General features: G+C 39.7%; 1 long non-coding RNA gene across 1 annotated transcript in view; it reads left to right on the top strand.

The window, feature by feature from the left end:
• The first annotated feature begins 4,304 nt into the window (after positions 1 to 4,304).
• The window catches only part of LOC125175150 (uncharacterized), a 52,575-nt gene continuing 30,299 nt past the window's right edge, over positions 4,305 to 26,580 (top strand). The window contains exons 1-2 of the long non-coding RNA XR_007155665.1: positions 4,305 to 4,404; positions 5,539 to 5,684. This is a non-coding gene — a long non-coding RNA (uncharacterized LOC125175150). The remainder of the gene's footprint in view (positions 4,405 to 5,538; positions 5,685 to 26,580) is intronic.

Below are 26,580 nucleotides of genomic sequence, written 5' to 3'. Positions count from 1 at the left end.
TCCCAAGAATAAGTATTTTTGCACAGATGTTTCTTTACAACATTATTTAGTATAAAACTAAACTCAAACAACCTATGTGCCCACATTTCTGTATTATAATATGACATACCCATTTAAAATAACATTATATAGTCCTTAAAATTTCTTATGAAAATTTTTTATTCACGTGAAACATATTTACACCACAGTGAACTATTTGCCATTTTAAGTGTGTTAAAATAGTAAAGAGAAATCACTGGAAATAAATTTCTTTCTTTTTTAAATTTTTTTTAATGTTTATTTATTTTTGAGACAGAGAGAGACAGAGCATGAACAGGGGAGGGGCAGAGAGAGAGGGAGACACAGAATCTGAAACAGGCTCCAGGCTCTGAGCGGTCAGCAGAGCCCGATGCGGGGCTCGAACTCACGGACCGTGAGATCATGACCTGAGCCGAAGTCGGACGCTTAACTGACTGAGCCACCCAGGCGCCCCATGGAAATAAATTTCTCAAACTACTTACTGATTTTCTTTTGGTGGTCAGATTATGAGTGGTTTCCTTCTTCTTCACTATGTGCTTATGAACTTTTTCAAAATTTCTGCGCAACGAGCAAAAAAATCTCTCTCTCTCTCTCTCTCTCTTTCTTTAGTTTATTTATTTATTTTGAAAGAGAGGGTGAGCAGGGGAGGGACAGATAGAAAGGTAGAGAGAGGATTCCAAGCAGGCTCCCTGCTGCCAGTGCAGACCCCAACGCGAGGCTTGAACTCACAAAACCATGAGATCATGACCTGAGCCGAAACCAATAGTTGGATGCTCAATCGACTGAGCCACCCAGGTGCCTTGCAAAAATGTCTTTAACAAAAATTTCTTAGGGCTCCAGAGACTGCACTCGTGTTCTGATACCTTTGGTTTATCCAGTCCAATTTTTTAAAGTTAAAAGTCCATTTGAAGTCTACATTCAAATTTTTTCTAAAACACGTAAGACATACGTCTTGTGTCATAAAACCGAGGTCTTTCAGTCATGTTTTGTAGTAGTGTTACTTCTTTGGTTATTTCTTTCTACACTTCAAGAAAGGAGGGTAGATAAAAAAATAGAAGCCTAAGTTTTCTTCCCTGCAAAGCCCTTTTAATTTGTAGGTAATTCAGATCTTCAAACCTTCAAAAATATGCATTTCAATATTCTTGAGTTGTATTTTCCCAACATTTTATTATGGAAAATTTCAAGTGTCCAAGAAAGGTGGAAGGAATGTTGCAGTGGATACTCATAAATCTACCGGCTAGATACTGTAGTTAACATTTTAATATATTTGCTTTACCACATATCTATTTGTCCACCCATCAGTCCATCTTATTTTTTGATATGTATCAGGGTAAGTAGCAGACATGAAGACATTTCACTGTTAAATACTACATCATGCATATGTTTAGCTACAATTCAATATCTTTTACATTTCTTGTCTTTCATGGTAACATTTACATGCAATGGAATGTACAAATCTTTTTTTTTTAATTAAAATTTTTTTTAACATTTATTTATTTTTGAGAGACAGAGCATGAGCGGGGGACTGGCAGAGAGGGAGAAGGAGACACAGAATCTGAAGCAGGCTGCAGGCTCTGAGCAAGCTGTCAACACAGAGCCCGAGGTGGGGCTCGAACCCACAAACTGCAAGATCATGACCTGAGCCGAAGTCGGATGCCCAACCGACTGAGCCACCCAGGTGCCCCAAATGTATAAATCTTAAGTAATAATTCAGTGAGTTTTGACAAAACATATACTTGTGTCGCCCAAATTCCCAGGAAATTCCCCCATGCTCCTTCTCAGTAATCCAGGCACTGACCCTCCCAGAGCTGACCATTGCTTCTATTTGATTCTATTAAATAATTCTTTTTCCAAGTCTAGAACTTCATATTAATGGAATCATATACCACATAGTCTTTTGTGTCTGGCTACCTTCACTGAGCATAATGTTTTGGAGATTCATCTCTGTTGTGTTTCTTGTACAAGACTTTTTGTAGACATCTGTTTTTATTTCTTTTGGGTAAATACCTAGGGATAAAATTGCTGTGTTATAAAGCGGTATACATTTAGTTTTATAAGAAACTGCTCAACCTTTTCCTAAAGAGGTTGTACCATTTTATATTCACGCCTACAATTAATGAGAGTCTCATTTGCTCCATATTCTTGGCAACACTTGGCATTATCTGTACAGTCAGTCTTTTTTACTTTTATGGTTTCACATTTTTGTCCTTCTCATGGGTGCGTAGTATTAACTTGTAATTTTAAATGTGTAAACACTTGGTCGGTTTCTTTGTTGCCCAAGTGGGAAAAAAGGCAACAGCCAAGTTTTGCTCCAAGAGGCCCAGCCTCACTGAGTCTACAGAACATTGAAATTGGCACAGCTCCAGCATTTGGTAAGAATAGATTTTTCTCCCATGGGGAACTCTCTTTTCTCAACACTTGAAAGGTATTTACTATAGGCTCCCTTTATAATTATCTGCAACATGATGGTTGGTCCTCTCCTCCCAAAGCCTTCTCTTCTGCTTCTCCTATGTCTCATTCTCCTTGGACCACGTGTAGGGATTACAGAGTTGCTTCATATATTCCAGATATCTCTGTTAGGTAACTTGTCACATGTAGACATTTGTGTCCATCCATGTCTCATCTCTCCTCTTAAGCTATAAACATTTTGAAGGAAGGACAATATTTAATTTACCTTAGCACAGTCCCCTGCATATGGTGTGTGCTCTGTGGACATTTATTGAATGGGTGATTGAATGGGAGGTGATGGAGTAGTTTTGAGCACAGACCCTGGGGTCAGACTCCACTACCTATGAGCTGTGTGATCTCAAGAAGGTTACTTATCCTCTCTGAGCCTCAGTTTCCATCCAAAAACAAAAAACAAACAAACAAACAAAAAAAACCAGTGAGGACCATGAGAATACTTACTTTGCTGAACCCAAGTGGCAATTAATGAGATAATTTTTTAAAAGTGCCTAAAGGGGTGCCTGGGTGACTCAGTTGCTTAAACTTTTGACTTCAGCTCAAGGCATGATATCATGATTTGTGGGTTTGAGCCCCTCATCAGGTTCTGTGCTCACAGCTTACAGCCTGCAGCCTATTTCAGATTCTGTGTCTCATTCTCTCTCTGTCCCTCCCCTGCTCATGCTCTGTCTCTCTCTCTCTCTCTCTCTCTCTCTCTCAAAAATAAATACTAAACATTAAAAAAATTAAAAAAATAAAAGTGCCTAGAAAAATGTTTAAAATGAAGTAAATATATATAAATAAAATGAGGTTCTTAAATACAACATCATAGGAAAAAACTGGCTTTCTAAACCTATATCCATCCTGTGATATAAAAAAATTTCCTTAAAAAAACACAACACAAAAACAAACCAACAACAAACAATTGCAAGCATTTAACCCAAACTAATTCTTCAAGTACTCTAGTCATGTGATTCCAGAATTTGGTGAACAGTCTATTTACCTGCTGTAATTCTGTAACTTTTGATCACATGCCTTTCATCCTTTAGACTAGGCATGTTCGTAGCATTTAAAAAATAAAATCTTGGGTCTTACATTGTCTTTCTTGAAGTACCTTGATCAGAGAGGTCTGCAATATTGGGGATGAAAACTTTATTCCCCTGTTCCTTTTAAATTTTTTTTTAACGTTTATTTATTTTTGAGACAGAGAGAGACAGAGCATGAATGGGGGAGGGTCACAGAGAGAGGGAGACACAGAATCTGAAACAGGCTCCAGGCTCTGAGCTGTCAGCACAGAGCCCGACACGGGGCTCGAACTCACGGAGCGCGAGATCATGACCTGAGCCGAAGTCCGCTGCTTAACTGACTGAGCCACCCAGGCGCCCTTCCCCTGTTCCTTTTAAAGAGAAGGACAATTAAATCCTTAATGGTCCCAAATATCATTTAACTTATGTTACATTGAATTGCTTTACATAAGAAAAGAATGCATCTTTAACAATAAAGGAAACAGGAAGCATTGATATTAACAATAGTTATGGTCGATAGGACCTACACCTTCTGAAAAGTCATGCTATACAACCTTTAAAGAAGGCTTAGGGAGGGACGCCTGAGAGGCTCAGTTGAGCGTCTGATTCTTGATTTCGGCTCAGGTCATGATTCCAGGTTTGTAGAATTGAGCCCTGTGTTGGGCTCGTGCTGAGTGTGGAACCTGCTTGAGATTCTCTCTCTCTCCGTCTGCCCCTGCCCTGCTTGCACGCTCTCTGTCTCTCTCTTAAATAGAAAAAAGTTGTTTTAAAATGATTAAGAAAGAAAGAAAGAAAGGACTTAAGGATTTTTCTACTGCAGGGATTTGAAAAGAGAAACATGGAAGGGTCCTGAGAGCGACTTCCTGAAGAGGAAAAGGCTAGACGATTTCCCAGAATCTACAGTACCATACCAGTGATGGTATGACTATCTTTTTCTTCACTGGGCTGGATTCCGTAAGGAAACATTTTATTTTCTGGAGTCAGAATGCATGTGTTTGTCTCCATACAACACGGAGAAAACATGCCCGTAAAATCAAAAGAGAGCATTGACCACTGTGACCTGTTAACATGTTTCTCTGCCTCTCTTCGGATGAAAGATTTCAAATCTCATCATTAATGTGGCGAGAGGTATTGAATTGGAAAACACTAATATTGTCTTTCTGGATCGATTCATCCTCGGTTTGTCACATCAGAGCAAGAGAGGAGATATTAATGGTCACCTTGGCTGTTTTCTCGTGACCTCCAACATGCCTCACATTTTAAATTGAATCCGGATCGGGGTGTCTGGGAGCAGGGAGTGGAGATCCACAGGGTGCGGAGTAAAGGCTAGATGTGTCCCCTTGGTATTAACAGAAGGCTTTGCAAGCAAAAAAAAGAAACGGTGTTTGGTAAAAATGAGTGCCGTTTCCCCCTGCTTCGGTATCTGCTTGCTTTCACAATGGCCGCAGTGTTTTTCTTTACCAGGTAGGTGGCCGCTCCATGTATCGATGAGGCGCTGCGTGAAAATGTGCCTCCTTATGTCGGAGGGAAATTTGCTTTCACTTCTTTCCCCGGCTCTCTGTGCCTCCCTTTGTTCTAATCATACACGTGAGGAGAAAAGCCAGTGATGGCAGCAACCATTTTCTTCTCCAGCCACTTTTTGGAGTTAATAATTCACACGGATCTTTTACAAACTCTCATTTTATTCTTAGAAATGGCCTTATTGCTAACAGTCTGCTCTCCAGTTGTACTTTATCAAGCAGCAGATCTGTTGTAAAATGTGATGACTGGATTTCATCTGTTTTGCCACCCCCTAAGAATTCATTGCCCACAGTGCTTCGACTGCTGTTATAAGAGACGGTTTAATTTTTGTGGTACATTGATTGATAACTGGGCTCCCTGGTAACATGGCCTTCCTTGAATAGGACCGCTGTTTTCTAGGTCTCAGATCCCCTGAAGATGCTACATAACTCCCTGTATGAAACAAATCTTCCACACCCTAATAGTAATATCCCGAATCCCCAAGTGAACAGATCGCACATGCAACTGCCTATCGGTATCTTTATGCCTGCAGGTGACACAGATATGGGAAGGAAAGTCCCCCAGGTCTCAGATATGATGGCATCAGAGACACAGAAAGACAAACAAACAAAACGGGAAGACTTGCCACGATTCCGAAAAGTTGTCTAAATTGGTCTCTATCGAGTAATAAAATCACAGGTACTTCTTCACTCCTTGACTAATTTTCTGTTGCTTTCAGGTGAACGATGTAGAATCCCTGCTATGTACCTTCAAATTAAAAAAAATAATAATAACAACAAAAGAGAGGCGAGAAAGAGTTTGCAGAGAGGAGAATTGTAAAAATCAGAAAAACAAAGGGCAGGAGAATTGGGCTGAAGGTTTGGAATCACCAAGCTGTGGGACCCATGTTATCATCAATTTATGAAAACATCATTTAAAAAAAATTCACATCATTCTCTTTGATATGTCAAGGTCAAGAGACTTCATGTTTGCATATACGTCGAAGAAGGGGACAATGATATAGGTTCTAATAAAATCAGCACTACTGAATAGTGTATTTGCTAAGCCCACTGCATGGAACAGAGTTGGCGGGGGGGGGGGGCGGTGATTGGTATAATTTCATACAAAACAACTTCTTAGCAGCCTACCATGCCTAATGATTTGAGTGAAATTCATTTCTTCCCAATTAGTGCATGCCTAATGCACACGGGAGCAATGTTAAAGTTGGAAGGTCACGAGTTCTAGCCCAACATTTTACGTTGCTTTGGTAATGATCAGGCATGCTCCTCCTGTGGCCTTTCTTGTATCCATTCCCAGAGCTACTCTTATTGGTCTTATCTTCTTCTTATTTCGGGTAAGTGAGAAGGGTTAGATAAAACGATCTCTGTATTTATTGAGCATTGTTTATTCATTCCACAAATATTCATTGAACACCCACTGGGCTTCTGGCACTAGAAGCTGGGGATTCTGTAGTTTTCTTTATAAAACAGAAAAAAAAAAAACTTCTGCTTCCTGGATCTTATATTTTAGTGAGGGAGACAGTAAACCAGATATGTAAGTAAAGTAAATGTCATGTTTGATAGTGAGAAGGTCTAATAATAAATAAAGAACAGAAGGAGGGGAAGTTTTAGATAGAATAGGTGAGGGTAGCCTCACTGAAAAAGTGGTTTTAAGTAAAGACCTGAAGAAAGCAGAACTAGCCATGTAGATATCTGAGTGATGAGTAATCTAGTCAAAAAAGCAAGCACAAAGGCCATGGGACTAAGGCATGCCTGACATTTTTGTGGGGAAAAGCAAAGCAAAGAGACTGGGATTACTAGAGTGGAATAGACGAGGGGAGCATTATAGGAGATGACGTCATAGAGGTAATGAAGACCAGACCAGGTAGGACCTTATAAATCATAGAAAGGAACTGGGATTTGATTTGAGTCTCATGGGAAGCCATTAAAGGGCTTTGTGCAGATGACTGAGACGATCCTTTTTTTTTTTTTAATGTTTATTTATTTTTGAGAGAGAGAGAGAGAGTCTGAGCCTGAGCGGGGAAGGGGCAGAGAGAGAGAGGGAGACACGGAACCCGATGCAGGCTGCAGGCTCTGAGTTGTCAGGGCAGGACCCGCCATGGGGCTCAAGCTCAAGAACCGGGGAGATCATTACCTGAGCCCAAGTCAGACGCTTAACCAACTGAGCCACCCAGGCACCCTGAGATGATCCTTTTGATAGAATCACTCTGGATGTTATGTTGACTGAGAATCCGTGGAAGCAGTGCAAGGATATATGGAGGGAGATCAATTAGAAGGCTACCGAAATTATCCAAACATGACTGGATTAGGGTGATGGTAGCTGGGGGCAGTAAGCAGTCTAGTTCTGGGTATACTTTGAAGGTGAAGACAATAGGATTGGATGATGGCTTTCAGAGTAAGAGTAGAGTCAAGAATGCCACCATGATATTGATCTGAATTACTGGTAGAAGGGAGATTCAATGAAGATGGGGAAGATTGGAGAAGGAGGTTAGTGTGTGTGTGTGTGTGTGTGTGTGTGTGCATGTGCATAAAGATTCTGATTTTGGCCATACTAAGAGAAATATATCTATTAGATATCCTGGTGAAGTTAGCAAATAAGCACTTGGACATGTGGAGAGAGAGAGGCCCAAGCTGGAGATAGAAATATGAAGATCACCAGCATAGAGATGGCATTTAAAGATCTCTTGAGATGGGATGAGATCATTTAGGTCACTTCTTAAAGAAGTTCAGGGAGATAAGGAGAAATCAGCCAATGAAGCTGAGAAGGAATGGTGAAAAAAGCTATGAGGTTCTGGAAGCCGAGAGAAGAATGTGTTTCAAGGCAGAAATAGTGATCGGATGTGTCAACTGTTCCTGAAAGGCCTAATAAAATGGGAGTCATCAGGTAGGATTAGCCATTGCATTGAACAAAATAGAGTTCATCAGTGACTTTGAGAAGAACTTAATTCTGCTCGGCTCAAGCTCTAAATACACCTCATCAACCTCTATGGATTAAGTAAGAAGATGGGTTCAGATGTAAACAACTCGTTCAAAAGCAAGCTGGAATGAGAGAACAAGATATTGAGGAAGAAAGTTCTAAATTCCTTACCAGTCACACCTTACAAACAAAAGTGTGGAAATGATGTGATATTGAAGACAAACAACTAAGCAAAGAAACAAACACATGGAACATCACCCAGGTAGGATTACCATAGGTACCAGGCTTCAATAGAAACCATGACAACGGGTGAAAGAGGCCTTGTAGGGACTCTGTACGTATGTGTGTGTGCTCTGCTTTCTCAATGTATTTGTCACGCTGTGGCCTTGGCAAAAGCAAGAGCTAGGGAAAAATAAACAAGGGATTCCTTATCTTTTGGAAAAAAAAACCCCAAAACTAGTCTAATGTAAGTGGTTAAAAATCCTCTCCGTAGTTCTCGATTTAAATGTAAAGATTCAATTGAAAAATACGCGGGATTGCAGTCCTGGCAGTGGAATTGGTAGAAAAGTGTACTTACGCTGTGGAGTGGGGCATGGGGATAAGCTGGGCCAAAACAAGAGCACATCCCTTTGCCGTGGAGAGAGTCTCAAAGTCAGTCTGATTGGAATGAGAACTGGGAAAAGGGCAGAGACATGGGAGGGGGTACCTTTGCCCAGGAAACACAGGAAACGTATGAAGAATGGTGATGGTACCACTTTCCATATTTGGAATTGCATTTTTTTTGGCAGCCTCAACTAATTGACGTATAGTTTTTAAAAAGAAAGCTGCCCCAAAGCTCTTGGACTGTAGGCCAGCCCTGGTGCTGCCTCGCAGGACAGAGGGGGACATTAAACACACTGATTTCTACTGGTCCTCTGCGTGTCCCTTAACGTAGGGACAACGGATTTAGTCAGTAGGTGCTGACAAATCCAGAAGTCAGGTGCAAGGGGGAGAGTAGAAACAAAGCTGAGAGATGATGACCCATGAGAGAAACAAAGAACTGAACTTTAGCTCCTTAAATAAGCCCCTCAGGAGCAGTGAGATACATTACACTCCCATCCTTGGTGGTCTTGCGCTTTTAAACCTCTGCGTCTAGGCTTTTCACCAGTCAGGCTGACAGGCTCCCACGGCTCTCATGCAATGACTCCGGGTGCCGGCTGGCAGTCGCCTTAGTTGCTTGAGTGCTCGTCATTGTCCTCGCCCTGAATCTGCCTCTGTGCGACCACCAACCGGCTCTTTCCACTCCAGCTCCAGAGTGTGTCTGTGCCTGCCTCTCAGGGAGCTGGGTCTCATATCTCCTTTTCCAGGGAGACTCTGGTGAGAGGCCTTGTTCCAACTTCTCAAGAAGCCTCTGGTCCTAGCTTTCTTGCAAGGAAGGGGAAGAGATTAGACAGGTTGAGACCACATTTTCCTCATGCAGAACATAATTAAGTCCACGGGCTGGGAAGTGTTTCCTTCCCTGGAGGCTCAGGAGTACAGACACAAGGTGAAGGGTATAGTAAAGCAATTTCTAAAGGATGAATACTGCTGAATTATTTTGGAATGGCCGTGCCACCTGCTGAACATCTCCTTTATTTCTGGTAATTCACTAAATAATTCACCATGTGCTACAGTTCGTCTACAGTGTGGTGAGTTAAGACAGTTGCCCTGTTTGGAAATTTTTTCCTGTTTGGGAACATATGTCCGTCCACCTGAGTGGAAATCACTTTTAGCGTCCTGGAACTGAGGTAGTCAAACACTTTGCACTCTAAAGAAGTGAGAATGAGAATTATTTTAGGTCCATAAAGGTTTTAGGTCGGGATCCCAGAAACAGATCCGGAGATGAGGATTTGTGTACAGGTGATTTATTTAAGGAAGTGCCCCCAGAAGAAGCCAGTGAGGGAATGGGAGACTCAGGACAGGAAAAGGGAAGAAGTCAAACAACGTGTGTGTTTCAGGCCCAGCCCCTAAGCGGGAGCTTCAGCCTGATCCCAGAGAAAAGCCCTAGAGCGGAAGTTGATTTGTGTACCGCACGGCAACTGGAAGGAGGCTGGGCGTTTATACCCTTGCATCATCAGTCCCTGCTGAGGCCAACCTGAGGGCCACGTAAACTCCCAGTACTTCTGTTCCAACAGCCCCAGGCTGATCCTCTAAAGGAGAGTCATATGCTGGGGGTCATTGGAAGTAAAAGCCACCAGAGCAGGAAGGAATGCACAGAAATGGCCAAAGGAATTCAAGAGGATTTGGGTGGGGACACTGCAGTGCCTGCCACATTATAAACGTTCATGGAGCCCTTGCTGGTGCCAGGAAGCTTTCTTTTCATGTGGTGTATCATTCCATTCTCACCCTTTCTCTGTGCATCATCTCTATTTTACATACCAAGGGACTGACGTGTCAGGTAACTTGTCAGAATGTTCAACAAAGGTAAATGACAGAGCCAAGTCTCAAATCCTGTTCTATCTAAAGACCATGCCCACAGTTCCTTTTCTCTCTTATATTCCTTTCTGGTCACTTACTATTTATTTGTTTATTTATTTATTACAATTATTATTTATCCTCCTATCATATTCCAATACTCCATTTGATTATCTTCCTTGACCCAAAGCGTGGGGTTCAGCTCAGGAAGAGCTGGGAGAATTTGGGATAGGACAAATAGCAAAAAGAGACATGACGAAATAGTTTATAACCAAGGAACATTACAGCAAGTGAGTGAGGATAACTCTGTGTCCAGAGAAAAGTAGGAGATCTGATAATGATCTTCAACTTGATGAAAGGGTTTAACGCTGAATAGACTGACCGGCTGTGCTCAAATATCTACAGAGTAGAATAGAAAAGAAACCTCCTTGCTTTTATAGCGGGAGGATTTTCGGTTGAGTTTTGGGAAGTGTGCTCCCTTGTCTTAATGGCTGTTGGGCACTAGAGTGAAATCCCGTAAACTCATATTGGAAAGAAAAGAAAAAGAGAAGACAAGCAAAGAGAGATGTGTAAGCTCAGCCTGCTACACTGTGCAAATGTATGAGATGTTACCTTGAACACAGCTGCTTTGCACCTGCAACCTTCCACAGAGGAGGAACTGTGAATTTAAAAAAAAAAAGGCAGTAAACTTCACTGGAACTTAGGATGCTTGGGAAGCTGATGGTCCTCCAGAAACTCATATTGTTTACTCCAGGGAAGAGATACATATTGATCTGGTCTGGTCATTTTCTTCTCAATGAGAGCACTTTTTTTTTTTCCCACCTTTGTTCCTTGTCTCCCAAAGAAAAGATCTCAAATGCTATTCCATAAACGTAACAGAACATTTCATGGAGAAATACAGAGAAATAACATTTGTCATGCTATAGTGTGGCATCGAGCCAATGACTGGGTTGCGGAGGGAATGGACTCTGACAGCTTATCTTGTGAAGTGCTACATATCTTTCAATAATCTTTGGTTTTGTTGTTCTCTGTCCGTTCACTGCTGCTGCCCCCAGGCAGGGATTTTCTGTGTAAGATGACTCCATTTAGATTTCTTAAATATTTCAAAAATTATATACTCAATGAGGCATCTGTATCGTATGTCCTACAGCCAGACTTGAACTATCGCACTATTTTGTAATAGAGTGTGTATTGAAAATTCATTTAGCAGTCATGCATGAATATATCTTTCCCATAGAAACTCTGACGTGGATGGACTAACGATTTCGGGATGCCATTGTAATCCCACCAAATGTGCCTGTGAAGGTACTATTTTTTCAGCTATACTGTGGACTAAATTGATGCTTCTGAGCTAGCGTAGAAACGTGATCACCATCCAGATCATTATTTCTCTGGAAAGATGAATTCCAGTTCTGGATTTGGGACCCCAGGAATATCTTCATCCCAGTATACTTCTCAGTGGGGGTTTGCAAGGGGATTTTCTTTTCTACACATTGGGTGAGGCCAATAAGGAAAAGTCAGTTACTCCCCCAAATCCATGACTGCTCTTCCTCCAGCCAGAGTGGTGATTTGTTCTCTGTAAAAGAAAACTCCCTTGCCTTCCATTTTAATATCAGCCATTCATAGAACTGAAGAATTCGTACGAGAGTAGCAATTATTATGACTAAGCACTTAGTATATATCAGACACTATGTTATACACTGTGTGTATATTATCTTATGTAGTAGCCTTTATAATAACTTTGGAATGTAGGTGTTATTGTCACCATTTTACAGAAGAAGAAACTGATTTAAGAGTCCACTTGCCTAAGGTTCTAAAATTAAGTGATGGAATCTGATGGAATCAGAGCTCTAGACTCCTTGACTTTAAAGCCTAGTCATTTCATGGACGTTGGGGTGGACATTTGTTAGTAGCACCCCTGATATTCATTCTCCTTTACCATTATTTTCCTTTGGAAAATTTAGCCCTCACTGCCTGTCCCCCATACCATACCCCATATGATACCACATCATATCATAGACATTTTGTTTGTGGGGAACTAAACTTACCACCTGCTTTAGGAGTAAGCCCAGACTGACGTAAACCAAACTGTATGTTTCATTCCTCCTGCCATATTGTCTGGATGAGTTGGTAATTCAGTGAGAAACAGTGAAATAGAATGAGATATTTGCCAGTCTTCTCAGAATGAGAAGCTTCCGTCTCTAACTGTGTTGTATAAGGATATGACGTTCTGAAACGGTGGGAGCATTTTGTTACCTGTCGGCGAAAGCATGGTTCTGCTGGGGTAACCACTATGCAGGCTGAGTTTGAAGCCACTGGGGCAGAAGACAGAGGTCAGACGCAGGAATCCAGGTTCATACTGACAACGATTAAACTCCTAGATCAAGCCTTGCCTGAAGTAAGAGCTTAATTGCAAATTATTTGCTCAAACTACCATTTGTAGTTTGAGTGACTCTATAGATTTTGTGCTACTTTACCCTTACCACAAAAAAAAGTTGTAAGTGACACAGGCACTGCCCAGGAAATGCACCTTCATTAAGAACCTTTACCTCTTCCAGACTCTGGTATGATGTCATTGACTTCCAGAGTCACATTTCTGAGACAATTCAACAGCCTAATTAATGAAATTAAATTACATTCAGGCTGTTCTTGATAAGTGAGAAAAGTTGTCCACTTAAAATTTACAAAGATTTTGAACAATACAGAATGGAAACAAAGAACCTATGGGTTAATGATCTTAAATTAGAGAAAATCCTTAATTAAATGATGCTATTCTCCGATAATTCTAGTTAATTGAAGTTTCAACTTCATAGGAATAATAAAACTTGGGGTCTGGACTGGTGTTCGAGGAGCAAAAATTTTAAATTATTTACACACGTTTAATTTAAAAATGTATATACACATTGGTTTCTCATCGGAGGTAATATATAAATATATCTTAAGCAAAGTATATTTTCCTTTCTCTTGGTAATTGCTCATTTTGTACAAATTAGCATTGGTCCCTTCCCTTGAATGTGGTAAGAATACATAACCATAGTTTTCAAGGTGTTATGTTAATCACATATAAAACCAAATGCCTATCATTATACTCGAAATTAAGAAACTGAGAGAAGTTGTGAGGGTGAAAACAGTACAGAGAAACTAGGAAAGTATAGAAGAAGTTGTCCATTTCAAAGGTCGTTTCACTGGGAAACTAACGAAGTTTAAGTTTCAGGCCCTTAGTTGCAGGGGTGTCCTTCTAAGGCGGTGGGACGGACTCTAGTGATGCATACTTGTAGCTATAGGATTTTCCAAAATTTTCTAAAGCTGGATTTTTTTTGTTTATTTATTTCTTTTGAGAGAGAGAGAGAGAGAGCGCGCGAGCAAGCAGGGAAGGGGCTGAGACAGAGGGAGAGAAAGAATCACAAGCAGGCACTGTCAGTGCAGAGCCCCACGTGAGGCTCAAACCCAGGAACATGACCTGAGCCAAAACCAAGAGTCAGATGATTAACCAACTGAGCCACCCAGGCACACCTCTAAGGCCAGATATTTTAACTGCAGTTGGTTAAGACAATTGTCTTTTCTCTCCTCTACACTGCTCTATTATATTCTACTTGGGTTTCATAGCATTGGAGCAACTACAGAAATTTTGGGGATCTGGCTAAGGGAAAGTTCCCTTGGGGATGCGGTTCAAGAAGCACGTATTTACGTGTGTCACAGACACTTCATATTTAGTATTGCTAGCCATCCCGGTATAGGATCGCCTCCAGGAATACCTATTCTGTCAACTGCGCCAACTTACCCGCCATTGAATCAAGAACCTTCCAGGTCAGAGGTTTTATCCTGAAATGAATGGGTGCTGGTGTCCAGCACTAGAAGAATAGACATAGTGAGGAAAAACCCAGATTAAAATGTAGAGACAGAAGTTAGTCTGTGGAAATTCTTCCAGTTATCAGAAATGTGAACTTGCCAGAGGAGGATTAAGTTCTTATCAATATGAAATCAAACAGAAAGATTGCTTCTGACAGGAATATAATATATAATGCTGCATATATATAATTACTGATGCCATATGCATGTCTACAGAGGAAAGACTGAATTATTATTTTATTTTCTTATAGGCAATGTTGTAAAATTGTCATGAAAGAGATGAACAAAGATTTTGTGCAAAAAAAAAAGTAGGCACACCGGGGTGGCTCAGTTGGTTGAGTGTCTGACTCTTTATTTCAGCTCAGGTCATGATCTCACAGTTTCATGGGTTTGAGACCTACATCAGGTTCAGGGCTGACAGCACGGAGCCTGCTTGGGATTCTCCCTCTCTCTCTGTCCCTTCCCTGCTCGTACTCTCTCTATCTCAAAATAAATAAATAAACTTAAAAAAAAGCATTAAGGAATGTGGTAAGTGGTGAATTAATAAATATAAATATTTTAATAAATTTGTGTAACTTGTGTTTGTCAGCTTTTCAAACTTAGAAAGATTTTCTGGTTTCTTATTCTGTACTAAATAATCAATTCTGAGCCTAATTTAGTATTTTAAATTCTGTATTTCTTTTCTTAAATTAATATCCTCAAATTAGCATTCTTTAGGCCTCTTTGATCTGACCTCGGACTACTCAAGCTTTAGGTGAAAAGGAATTAGTTCAACATATAGATGAATCCTGTTACTTCCCCAAGGTTACAGTCTGATGACTGTTTGTTGAGTCACCATAGGTGACTCAAGTCTTCATTATAAGGGCTTCTGAATTCTCATATAAATGGAAATCAAGTTTACTTATTTCATATTCAAATTTTTAAAATCAGCTTCATTGAAGAATAATTGACATAAACCAAGTAGTGCATATATAAAGTGTACAATTTGGTGAGGTTTGATATATGTTTGCTCCCATGAAGCTGTCAACACAATCAAGATAACGAAAATGCCCATCACACCAAAAGTTTCTTCTAACTCCTTTGTAATCTCTTCCTCCTGCCCTTCCTTATGGCCTCCTCCCATCCCCAGCCAACCACCGATCTGTTTCCTGTCACCATAGACGAGTTTGAATTTTCTGGAAATTTTTATGAATAGAATTGAACAGTATGTACTTTTGGGGGGATGAGTAGGATCTGGCTTCTTTCACTCAGCATAATGGTTTTGAGATTCACCCATTTGTTGCTTGCATCAGTGGTTCATTCTTTTTTTTCTTTGGCTGAGTAGTATTCCATAGCAGTATTATCTGTTTCTCCTTTTTTTCCATGATGAACTTCTGTGGTGTTTCCAGTTTGGGGATACTACAGATCAATTGACTATGAACATTTGTATATGAGTCTTTGTTTTGGTAAACACTTTGATTTTCTTGAGGAAATATCTGGAAATGGATTGCCTGGATTATGTGTAGGTATGTTTCACTCTTTAAGAAAACTGTCAAATGCTTTTCCAGAGTAGTTGAACTATTTTACCCTCACTCCCACAAGCAGTGTTCTAGTGTTCCAGTTGGTCTGAATTTTTGGTAATTTCACATATGGTCAATCTTTCTTGTAATTTTAGCCATTCTAGTAGGTCTATTACACTATCTCGTTGTTTTAATTTAATACTGCTGAGAATCTTTTCTGTGTTTATGTATACCATTTATATTTTCTTTGGTGAAGTTTCTTTTCAAATCTTTTGCCCACTATTTGTTTTATTATTGAGTTTTAAGAGTTTTTTTGAACTGTGTATTTTGGATATAAGTTCTTAATCAGATATGTGATTTGCAAATATTTTTTCTAAGCCTGTAGCTTGTCTTTTCATTTTAGTAACAGTCTATTTCAAAAAGCAGACGATTTTAATTTTGATGATGTTCGGTTTGTCAATATTTCTTTTACAGATTGTGCTTTTGGCGTCATAACTAAGAAAACTTTACCTAATCCAAAGCCAAAAAAGTTTTCTCCTGGAAGTTTTATAGGTTTAAATTTTACATTTAGGTCTATGATCCATGCTGAGTTAATTTTATGGTATGAAAAATGGATCATACATATATACATAGATATGTGTACATATCCATAATATGTATATATACATATATATATAATTGGATATATATATAGCCAATTATTCCAGTACCATTTGTTGAAAAGATTAATCTTTCTACTCAATTGCTTTGAAACCTTGTCAAAGTAATCTATCTGTATATGTATGGGTCTACATCTGGACTCTATTTGTCTATTTTTATACCAATACCAAACTATCTTAATTATTAAAGCTTCATAATAAGTGTTAGTTCTCTAAGTTTGTTCATCTTTTTCCATATTGTTTTGGCTATTCCAGGTCCTTTGAATTTTTATTTCAATTTTAAAATGAGTCAATTTTTATAAGAAAGCCTGTTAGGATTTTAATCGGAATTGTTTTAAAATTGTGGATCACTTTGGGGAGAATGGATTTCTTCACATTATTGAGCCTTCAATGAACATAGTGTCTCTCACCACTTATTTAGACTTTTTTAAATTACTCTCAATAATTTTTTGTAGTTTTCAGTGCACATGACTTTCATCGGATTTATCCCTAATTCTTTTATATTTTTGGATGGCATTGTTTTTTAATTTTAATTTCTGATTGTTGATGGCTGGTATTTAAAAATACAATTGATTTTTATATATTGATATTTTTTCCTGATACATTTCCTAAGCTCAATAGTTCTAGTAGTTTTTTATCGATTCCAATGGAGTTACACATAAACAATCATGTTGTTTGTGAACAAAGATAGTCTTATTTCTTCCTTTCCAATCTGGATGCCTTTCATTTATTTTTCTTGCTTTATTGCACTGACTAGAAATTCCAGGATAATGCTGAAAGAAGTGATAAAAGTGGACATCCTGCTTTGTTCCTAATCTTAATAAAACTGTAAAGTTTTTTAGCTGTATATTTGTAGAAGCCCTTTATAAAATTGAGGAAATTCCCTTCTTTTCCTAGTTTTCCAAGAGTTTTTATCAGGAATGTATGTTGAAATGTATCAAATGCCTTCCTCTGACTATTGAGATGGTTGTATAATTTTCTTTATTTCTTTTGTTTATTTGTTTTGCTATTACAAAATACATTGATAATTTTCTCTTGTTAAACCAACCTTGCATAACCTGTCACACTTGGTCATGATGCATTATCTTTTTACATAATGTTGGATATAATGTCCTCAAATTCTGGTCAGAACTTTTAAACGTATGATCATGAGGAATATTGGTATGCAATGTTTTGTCTTATAATACCTTCATCTGTTTTTGATATCAGAGCACTTCTGGCTTCATGGAATGTGTTTTCCATTATCAAAGGTGTGTGTATAGAATTAATATTACTTCTTCTTTAAATCTTTGATAGAATTATCCAATGAAGCCATCTGGGCATGGCATTTCTTTCTAGAAAGTTTTTAAACTAGAAGTTAAGTTTCTTTAATAAATGGAGGGCTATTTATGATACCTAGTTTTTCCTTGACTGAGCTTTGGTGGTCTGTATCTTTCAAAGAATATGTTCGTTACCTTTAAGCTGTAGAGTTTTTTTGGTATAAAGTTGTCTTTAATATTCCCTTAGCATTATTTGGTATTTGTAAAGTCTGTAGTGATATCATCTCTCTCATTTTGATATCAACAATTTATATTTTCTTTTCCCCTGATTAGTTTAGATATCTAGCAATTTTACTGATCTTCTCAAAGAAGTTGATAAATTCTTTCCACTTTCATAAACCTGAAAAAGTCTTTATTTTGCTTTTATCTTTGAAAGACCTTTTCACAAGGTATAGAATTCTAGAATGACAGATTTTTTTTCCTTTCAATACTTTGCTCCCTTATTTTTTTTTATTTTTATTTTCCATTGTTTGCAACAAAATCTACTGTTGTCCTTTCATTTGTTCCTCTGTACATATCTTTTCCTCTGATTGTTTTTAAGGTTTTCTGTTTATCACTGGTTTTGATCAAATGATTTATGCTGTGCCTTGGTATCATTTTCTTTACATGTCTTTTGGTTCCTGCATATGTGTGTTTACACTTTTTAGCAAATTTGGAAATTTTTCATCCATAATTTCTTCAAAAAGTTTTCATCCCTCTTCCCCATTGTGACTCCAATTATTCATATATTAGACTTCATGAAGCTGTCCTACACTTCACCAATACTCTGTCCAAATTTTAAAAGTTCTCTATGTTTCATTTTGGATTGTTTCTATTAATATACTCTCAAATTCACTAATTTTTTCTTCTGCAATCTCTAATCTAATGTTAATCCTAGAAATATATTTTTCATCTCACACATTGTACTTTTTGTCACTAGAAGTTCGACATGAATCTGTCTTATACTTCCATATTTTTGCTTAACTTTTAGAACATATGGAATACAGTTATAATAACCATTTTAATGTCCTTCTCTGCTAACTCTAACATCTGTGGTTAATTCTTAATCAGATTCAATTGATTGATTTATATCCTCATTATGGATCATATCTTCCTGTTTCTTTATGTGTGTGGAATCTTTTTTTTTCTTTGAAAGAAAAGAATATCTAGAAGATGTTATCTCATTCTCTCCTGGCTTGAAAAGTTCCTGTTGAGAAATCTGCCTAGAATCTTATGGGAGCTATATGTAACTTTTCTTTTTTCTCTTGCTGTTCTTAAAGTTATTTCTTTGTCTTTAACTTATTTAAAAAAATTTTTTTAATGTTTATTTATTTTTGAGAGAGGGAGACACAGAGCACAAGCAGGGGAGGGACAGAGAGAAAGGGAGACATGGAATCTAAAACAGGCTCCAGGCTCTGAGCTGTCAGCACAGAGCCTGACATGGGGCTCAAACCCACAAACTGTGAGATCATGACCTGAGCTGAAGTTGGATATGCAAATGACTGAGCCACCCAGGTGCCCTGTCTTTGTCTTTAACTTTGGACAATTTAATTATAATATTTCTCAGTGTAACCCTGGTTAAGTCTAACCTATTTGGGGTCTTTCAGTTCTCATGGATCTGGATGTCCATAATGCCCCCCCCCCAGGTTCAGGGTGTTTTCAACCATTATTGCTTTATATACATTTTCTGCCCTCTTTTCTTTCTATTCTAGAATTCCCATGATGCAAATATTGTTTCTTTTTATTGTATCCTATCATTCCTGTAGGCTTTATTCACTCTTTTTAATTTTTTATTCTGCTTTGTGTTCCTCTGACTGGACAATTTTCTTCATTTTTGTTTTCAAACGTTTATTTATTTTTGAGAGACAGAGAGAGACAGAGCACGAGCCAGGGAGGGGCAGAGAGACAGGGAGACACAGAACCCAAAGCAGGCTTCAGGCTCTGAGCTGTCAGCACAGAGCCCTACACAGGGCTCGAACTCACAAGCTGTGAGATCGTGACCTGAGCTGAAGCTGGACGCTTAACCGGCTGAGCCACCCCGGCGCCCCTTGACTGGGTAATTTTCAATGTCTTATCCTCCAGGTCTCTGGTGCTTTCTTCTGCATGATTGGGTCTACTCTTGAAACTCTGATGAACTCTTTACTCCAGCTATTGTATTTTTCAGCTCTAGGATTTCTGTTTTGTTTTGTTTCTTTGACAGTTGCTATTCCCTTGTCAAGCCTCTCATTTTGTTCATGCATTACTTTCCTAATTTCATTTAGTCGCTCTATTTACTTGTAGTTCATTAAGTTTCCTTAAGAGATTATCCTGAATTCCTTGTCTCACAGTTCATAGATCTTCATTTTTGTCGACTCAGCTATTGGCATATCATTTGTCTCCTTTGGTGGTGTCATATTTTTAGTGATGCTTGATTCTTTATGTTGGTATCTGCACACTTATGTAATTGGGATCCTCTTCCAGACCTTACACGTTTGCTCTGGCAGAGACAGTTCTTTACCAGTCAGCTCAGTTTGGAGTTTTGGCTGTGTTTGCTGGTAATATCATTGGTTAGGTGGGGTTCACTATTATGGTCTAATTGTGGGTGAGGCAACTGTTCAAGCTCTGAGGTAGAAGATGGAAGGATGTGCCACTGGCTGAGAACAGTTGGGTAGGACTGTTGGCTTTGTTCCCTATCCAAGTGAGGCTGCAGGATGGGCTCTGCAGTTGTCTGAATTCTCTGGTCAGACTTACTAGATGGTCAGGACTGGGTACAATATTTAGTGGTAGACAGGACTATGAATTAGCTTTCCTACCCTGGTAAGGCAACAGAACAGGACCCAGGGACTTTATGGCTCATTGTTTGGTGACTCAAATCAGGCTACAGTGCACACTGAATTCTCTGGTTAGGTGAAGCCATGGGCTTGCTCTATAGACAGGGGAAGCAATGGACTCTATTCTCTGTTCAAGTGCCACTCTGTGTGGGGCTGTTGAATTGGCTATGCAGCTTCCTGTGTGCTCTGGTTAGGGTCTCTGATTGGACAGACTGAAGGCTACATTAGTGATGAGCAGGGATATGAATTAGATTTCCTGCCTGGCCACAGCAGGAAAGTCAATTAAGCTCTTTATTATCTTAAGTGACCCACACCCCAAGTTCTCTGGCTGAAGAGAGCCACTGGTTTTATTTTGCAAACTATCAGCTTGCCTGCTCTCTTCTAGGCTCCAGTGCTGCTGGGCCAGCACAGCTCCTAGAAGTTGTTGCCAGCCCTTCTGGTCAGATAAGGCTGGAAGACACTCTCCACAGTGGGTGAGGCTATGTCTCAGCCCCTTTGCCTGGATGGTATGAGGATAGGCCACCTTGGGCTCCTTTCAATTTCCCAAACAGTCTTTCCAGTTGGAAGGGGCTGGAGCTACCCTCAGTCTTGGCTATGAATTAATCCCTTAGCCTATGAGTAGCAAGGGACTTCTCCCTGCCCAGTACTGGCTTTGCTGTGTGAGTGATCAGCTCTGACTCCCCACCTTTTGGCTCAAGCTCTGCCGGGCCTCACTGCTTCCAGGATTTATCACCAGCCCTTCTGGTCAGATGGGCCGGGATGACATTCTCCATAGCAGGTGGAGCTGGGACTCAGCACTTTGCCTGGGTGCTGGCCAACTGGGCTCTACAGCAGGCAAAACTCCTCATTTGAGGATCTGAATCAGGCAGGTCTACACCCAGCCAAGTTCCCTGGTCAGAGTGTACCCCTGATTTCATTCTGCAGATGAGCAAAGCCACTGGTTGGGATTGCTACTTGGGTGCTGAAGGTATGAACTCTGTCTGCCAAGGTCCATGTGCTCGTTGTTGTGAGCCCCGCCCCCCTTCTCCATCACAGTCAGATTCTCAGAGATTAAGCCCCACAGAGTACCCTGCAATCACCCTGATGCAAGATCACAGGAGCGGCTCTCATAAAGCAACCCCAATGCTTGGGGAGTGGTTGTTCCCTCTGGCTCCTCTGTTCCCACTGGAGGAACTGGAGGCTCAGGGGAGACTTCTCTTCATGATGCTGCACCATCCTGGGGGAGGGACAGTGCTGTCAACATATAGCTGCTTCTCTTCTCCTTCTAAGGCAATCTGTCTTGGTCTCTGGGGTGCAGGGGGGTGCTTCAGCCTCACCCCCATGTTCCACGATTCTCTCTGTGGTGCCTCGTTCTTGAATACATGTTAGTTGTTCTTGTGAGGGGAAGAGTCAGGAACAACCTCTGTTGCCATCTTGGTGACATTACTTCCCTGGACCATTTGATTGGGTGCCAGACATTGTAAATGATATCTTGTGGGATGCTGATAGTTTTGTGTCCTTATAAACACTCTTGAGTTTTGTTCTGGAACATAGTTAAGTTACTTAGAAACAGTTTGATCCTTTCTGGTCTTGCCTTTCAGAATTTCTAGACAGAACCAGTGTAAGGTTAAGTATCCCTCACTACTGAGGAAAGATCCTTCTGAGTTCTGTATTCAGTGCCCTGTAAATCTTGAAGTTTCCAATCTGCCTTATGGGTACAGGCATTGTTCTTACCCTTGGGTGTTCACTGGGCTCTAGTACCTCTAAATCTGGATGATTCTTTCTCTGGCCTCAGGTAGTTTCTTCACACTTATCCATCGATCTGTATTCAGGTGAATACTCAAGGGGGATATTCTGTAGATATCTGTGGCACTCTGTCTGTGCACCTCTTTACCGTCTGGTCCTCTATCCTGTGAACTGAGCTTCCCTGATCTCAGCCATCTCCGCATCTCACTTCCATCTCCTCAACTCAAGGTGTCAGCTGTAGTCCTCCTGGGCTCTCTCTCCCTGGATGTGGCCCAGAAGCTCCTGTGAGGTAGAAGGTGGAGCAACATAGGGTTCACTTCCCTTGTTTCTCACACTTCAGGTATCAATATCTGTCACTGCCTGATCATCCAGTGTCCTGAAAACTATTGCTTCAGATAATTTCGTCTCATTTTTGGTTGTTTCGGGAGAAAGAGTATATTGGTTCCTTTTTCTCTATCCTGACCAGAAGCAGAATTTCTCATTATTTGATTTTTCTTTTTGGCTCACACCGGATGCTTTAAGATGAGAATAAAGAAGTAAAGAATCTTCCAGAAACTCACAGACACTTCAGGTGTGTGGCATGTTTCAGTTTCATTAATTTGTTGAAGAAAAAGAAGGATCTGCGTGAAACTCACAACTCAGATTGTCATGTTAGCCACTGTGTCAGGAGGCTTGTGAGCTGAGCTCTGGAGAAACAAAATCCCTGACAGTTGTTGATGTTTTTGTAATAGGAGACTTCTGTTATTTTAGCAAACAGAAAGCTGCATAAAAATGTCAAAAAGAAACTACTTTTGAAGAAAAAAATAGAAACTGACTCACTAAAGGGACCTATTGGGGATAATTACCCAGAGCCTGTGGTAGATCGGGAGGGCTGATTTAAAGTTATTGTTTTTGCAAATTCTGCAAAAAACAAAAACCAAACAAAGATTTTTTTCCTGGCTTTGCGAGTAGTGGAAAAAATTCCTCCCACAGCCATAATCTCATGTAAACTACACACGTGGATTTTTCTCTCTGAGTCTCTCAAAACTCCTTTTTTTTTTCCAATACAGAGCACTATTGGCTTGTGAGGAAACATTAAAAACTATCATTTGAAATAGCATTTTGATTGTTGATTTGCCATCTGGTAATATATTATAGGGGCTTTAGTTTGTTGGCTTCCTGCTGCCCTGGGTGAGCAAAGCCTGAACTCTCTCATCTGACACCTGTTCAACTCTTGAGGATGCTGATTAATTCATGGTGGAAAGGTATCAATTTTACAACTCAGACTTCTGCATTCCTGAAATGCCCTTCTCATGGGAGACATTAGATGAGCTTTTAATTAATTGAGGTAAATAAATATTCAATCCTTTGGATACTACTACATTCTCTTCCATTCAAAAAAAATTCATCTAGGGACACCTGGGTGGCTCAGTCAGCTAAGTGTCCAACTCTTGATTTTGGATCAGATCATGATCTCATGGTCGTGAGATCTAGTCCTCCATCAGGCTCAGTGCAGAGCACAGCGTCTGCCTGGGACTCACTCTCTCCCCTTCTCTCTCTGCCCCTCCCTCACTTGTGCTCTCTCTCTCTCTCAAAATAAATAAGTAAACCTAGAAAACTTCTGCTCACTTAAGCTTTATCACCAATAAAAATGTATTTAAAGATTTAATTCAATTAATAATGCCTCAAGAACTACCATATTACCTCTGAATTATACGTGTCTTTCTGTTCACCCATACACTAGTTGTTCTTAATTTATATAAATATAACTTTAATTGAAATTCAACCATGCAGCTTAAAATTGAAAGGTCTTTGTTAGAAGAAAATTTCAAATAGAATTTGAATAGATGTAACAACCAAAAAGGTTAAATATAAACACTAAATGTGAATAATTGTTACAGTTTTGGAAACCAATTCTATCTACTGAGACTTGAAATCTTCCATGTTTTAGTTCCCATTAAGCTCTGATAACTGAGGTCATGTTCCCTCCTCTACGTATTGAGTGTGGACCTTCTGGGTGGTTAGGAGAGTAGGGTAGCCAGAGTGGTAGGTAATCAGATAAATACTGAGCGAAGTGTTGTGAAGCATAATTCCCACTGGAGGAGCTCTGGAAGCCTAGATAAGTTATTCCGGTTTAGAGTTATCACACCTAAGGAGTAAGGCAGTGACAGCATTTATACTCCAACGTTTCTGAGATATTGCTTGAGAGTTTCTCTTGGAGGCACGAATTCCAGAAACTTCCAAACTGTTGGGCAGGTGGCAGAGTAAATTCCATCAATGAGGGGACACCCTCAGCAAAGAGCTGCTGGTGCTAAGAGCTGGAAGTTGGCCAAGGGCAAACAAATGTTAACAAGGAGATAATGTGGGAGAGGCACTGACATCATATGCTATAAACTTGCACCCAAGAGAAAAGGTAGAACATTCAGGGCAAATAAGTGTTTATTTAGAGAAAAATTTACAAATAACACTTGATGTCTTGTGTCATTCGGGATAGGGTTGGTTATGCTGCAGTTAAAAAGCAACCAAGTTTGAGTGGCTCAGTGCCACAAAAGCTTATTTTTCACTTATGGTTGCCAAGGGACCTCTGTAGATTGCATTAACTCAAGGGACCCAAGCTGGTGGAGTGGCCACCACTCCAAACTTGGCCAATGATCTACTGGAGGGAAAAGGAAGGCCTTGAACTGGCAATTAAATAGCCTGACTATTGTGGCCTGTGTCACTTCCACTCACGAATGATTACCCAGAGCTAGTTACACGGCCCCAACCCACTATAGGATATATACCTGCCATCTACCATGTACCTGGAAGAAGGCAGAAACAGATGATAAATGACTACCACATACCAAGACCAACAACAATTTCAGATTGATCAATGACTTAAATGAAAAAGTGGCATTAGAGGAACAGAAGGAAAAATGAGTTTTGTTTGTATTTCAAGTGAATTCTAACTAACATACAAAACCCAGAAACTGCAAGCAGAAGAGACTGACACATTAAAATGCATACAAGTTTTAAAAGTTTGATGGAGTGGGGCGCCTGGGTAGCTCAGTCAGTTAAGCTGCCGACTTCGGCTCAAGTCATGATCACGCGGTCCGTGAGTTCGAGCCCCACGTCGGGCTCTGTGCTGACAGCTCAGAGCCTGGAGCCTGTTTCAGATTCTGTGTCTCCCTCTCTCTGACCCTCCCCCATTCATGCTCCGTCTCTCTCTGTCTCAAAAATAAATAAACGTTAAAAAAAATTTTTTTAACGTTTGATGGAGCCAAATACCATAAAATAATAGTCAAAAGTCCAAAAATGTGTTAATATAGCAGAGTACGTGCTAATTTTCTTAATATACTTAGAACTCAATAAGAAAAATGTAGTACCCAGAAGAAAAGTAAGCATGGAAAAAGGCAACTCACAAATAATGGCATTCATGTGGCCTATAACCATATGACATACAAATGAAATAAGAACACAGCCTTTTAGTCTTCATTGGAGCAAAATTGTAAACATATCATGAGACCCAAGCATTCTCATATACTGTGGATAAGAGTGCGGAAAAGTTTACGTTTATTTGTATTTTTGAACATATCTGCTCACATTTTAAATGCACATCCTCTTCGACCTAATAATTTTACATCTAGGATTTTAATGTAGAGATAAACTTGAACGAATGCATCTAGACTTATGTACAAGTATGTTCAATGGGACATTATTTGTAATGATAATTCTAGTCTGAAAAGAAACCAAATATCCATAAGTCAAAGGTTATTTAAATGAATTACAGTACATATTGAAATAGAATACTATGTAGCTATTGAAAAGCACAGAGTAGATTTCTTCGGGCTAATATGGAAAGTCTAGAATGGATTATTGATGAAATATAAGATAGCACAAGTAATGTGATCCACTTGTATATGTCTTGTATATACATAGAAGATTTATGGAAGAATACATGAGCGATTGTTAAGAGAGATACCAAGTAGGCAGAGCTAATAGGGGTGCAGAGGGGTCCGCAGGGCCTGTAGTAGACATTAATTCTTTCTTGGCCAAGAACACTCATTCTTACTTCTTTTTATAAAATCATATCCTTCTTTCTCACTCAAGTCATGTTCTTTGGGTGGGGTATTTATCACTATGACTCCAGATTTGGAGCATAACACCCAAGCCTGGTTAATGGGCCCATCCAATTCTAGCCACAGTGATTGGTCAGGGATGTTTTGAGTTACAAGCTGGTCCAGTCAGAGTCAATCTTGGGACCTGTTTGTGAGATCCTGGGAATATTAACTTTTTTTCTGGATGTGAGTCCGGAAAAATGGAGGTTGGAACAGCTGTGGCATCTGAATATTATGAAAGACGAAACAAAGTATAAGGAAGAAGCAGACCTTATATGTTCAGAGCAAGACCCATGGACATTTCAGTTA

Source organism: Prionailurus viverrinus, chromosome C2, assembly GCF_022837055.1.
Source record: "Prionailurus viverrinus isolate Anna chromosome C2, UM_Priviv_1.0, whole genome shotgun sequence".
Classification (NCBI taxonomy): Eukaryota; Metazoa; Chordata; class Mammalia; order Carnivora; family Felidae; genus Prionailurus; species Prionailurus viverrinus.
The sequence above is the reverse complement of the archived record's forward strand: the minus strand, read 5'-3'. Positions and strand labels throughout refer to the sequence as shown.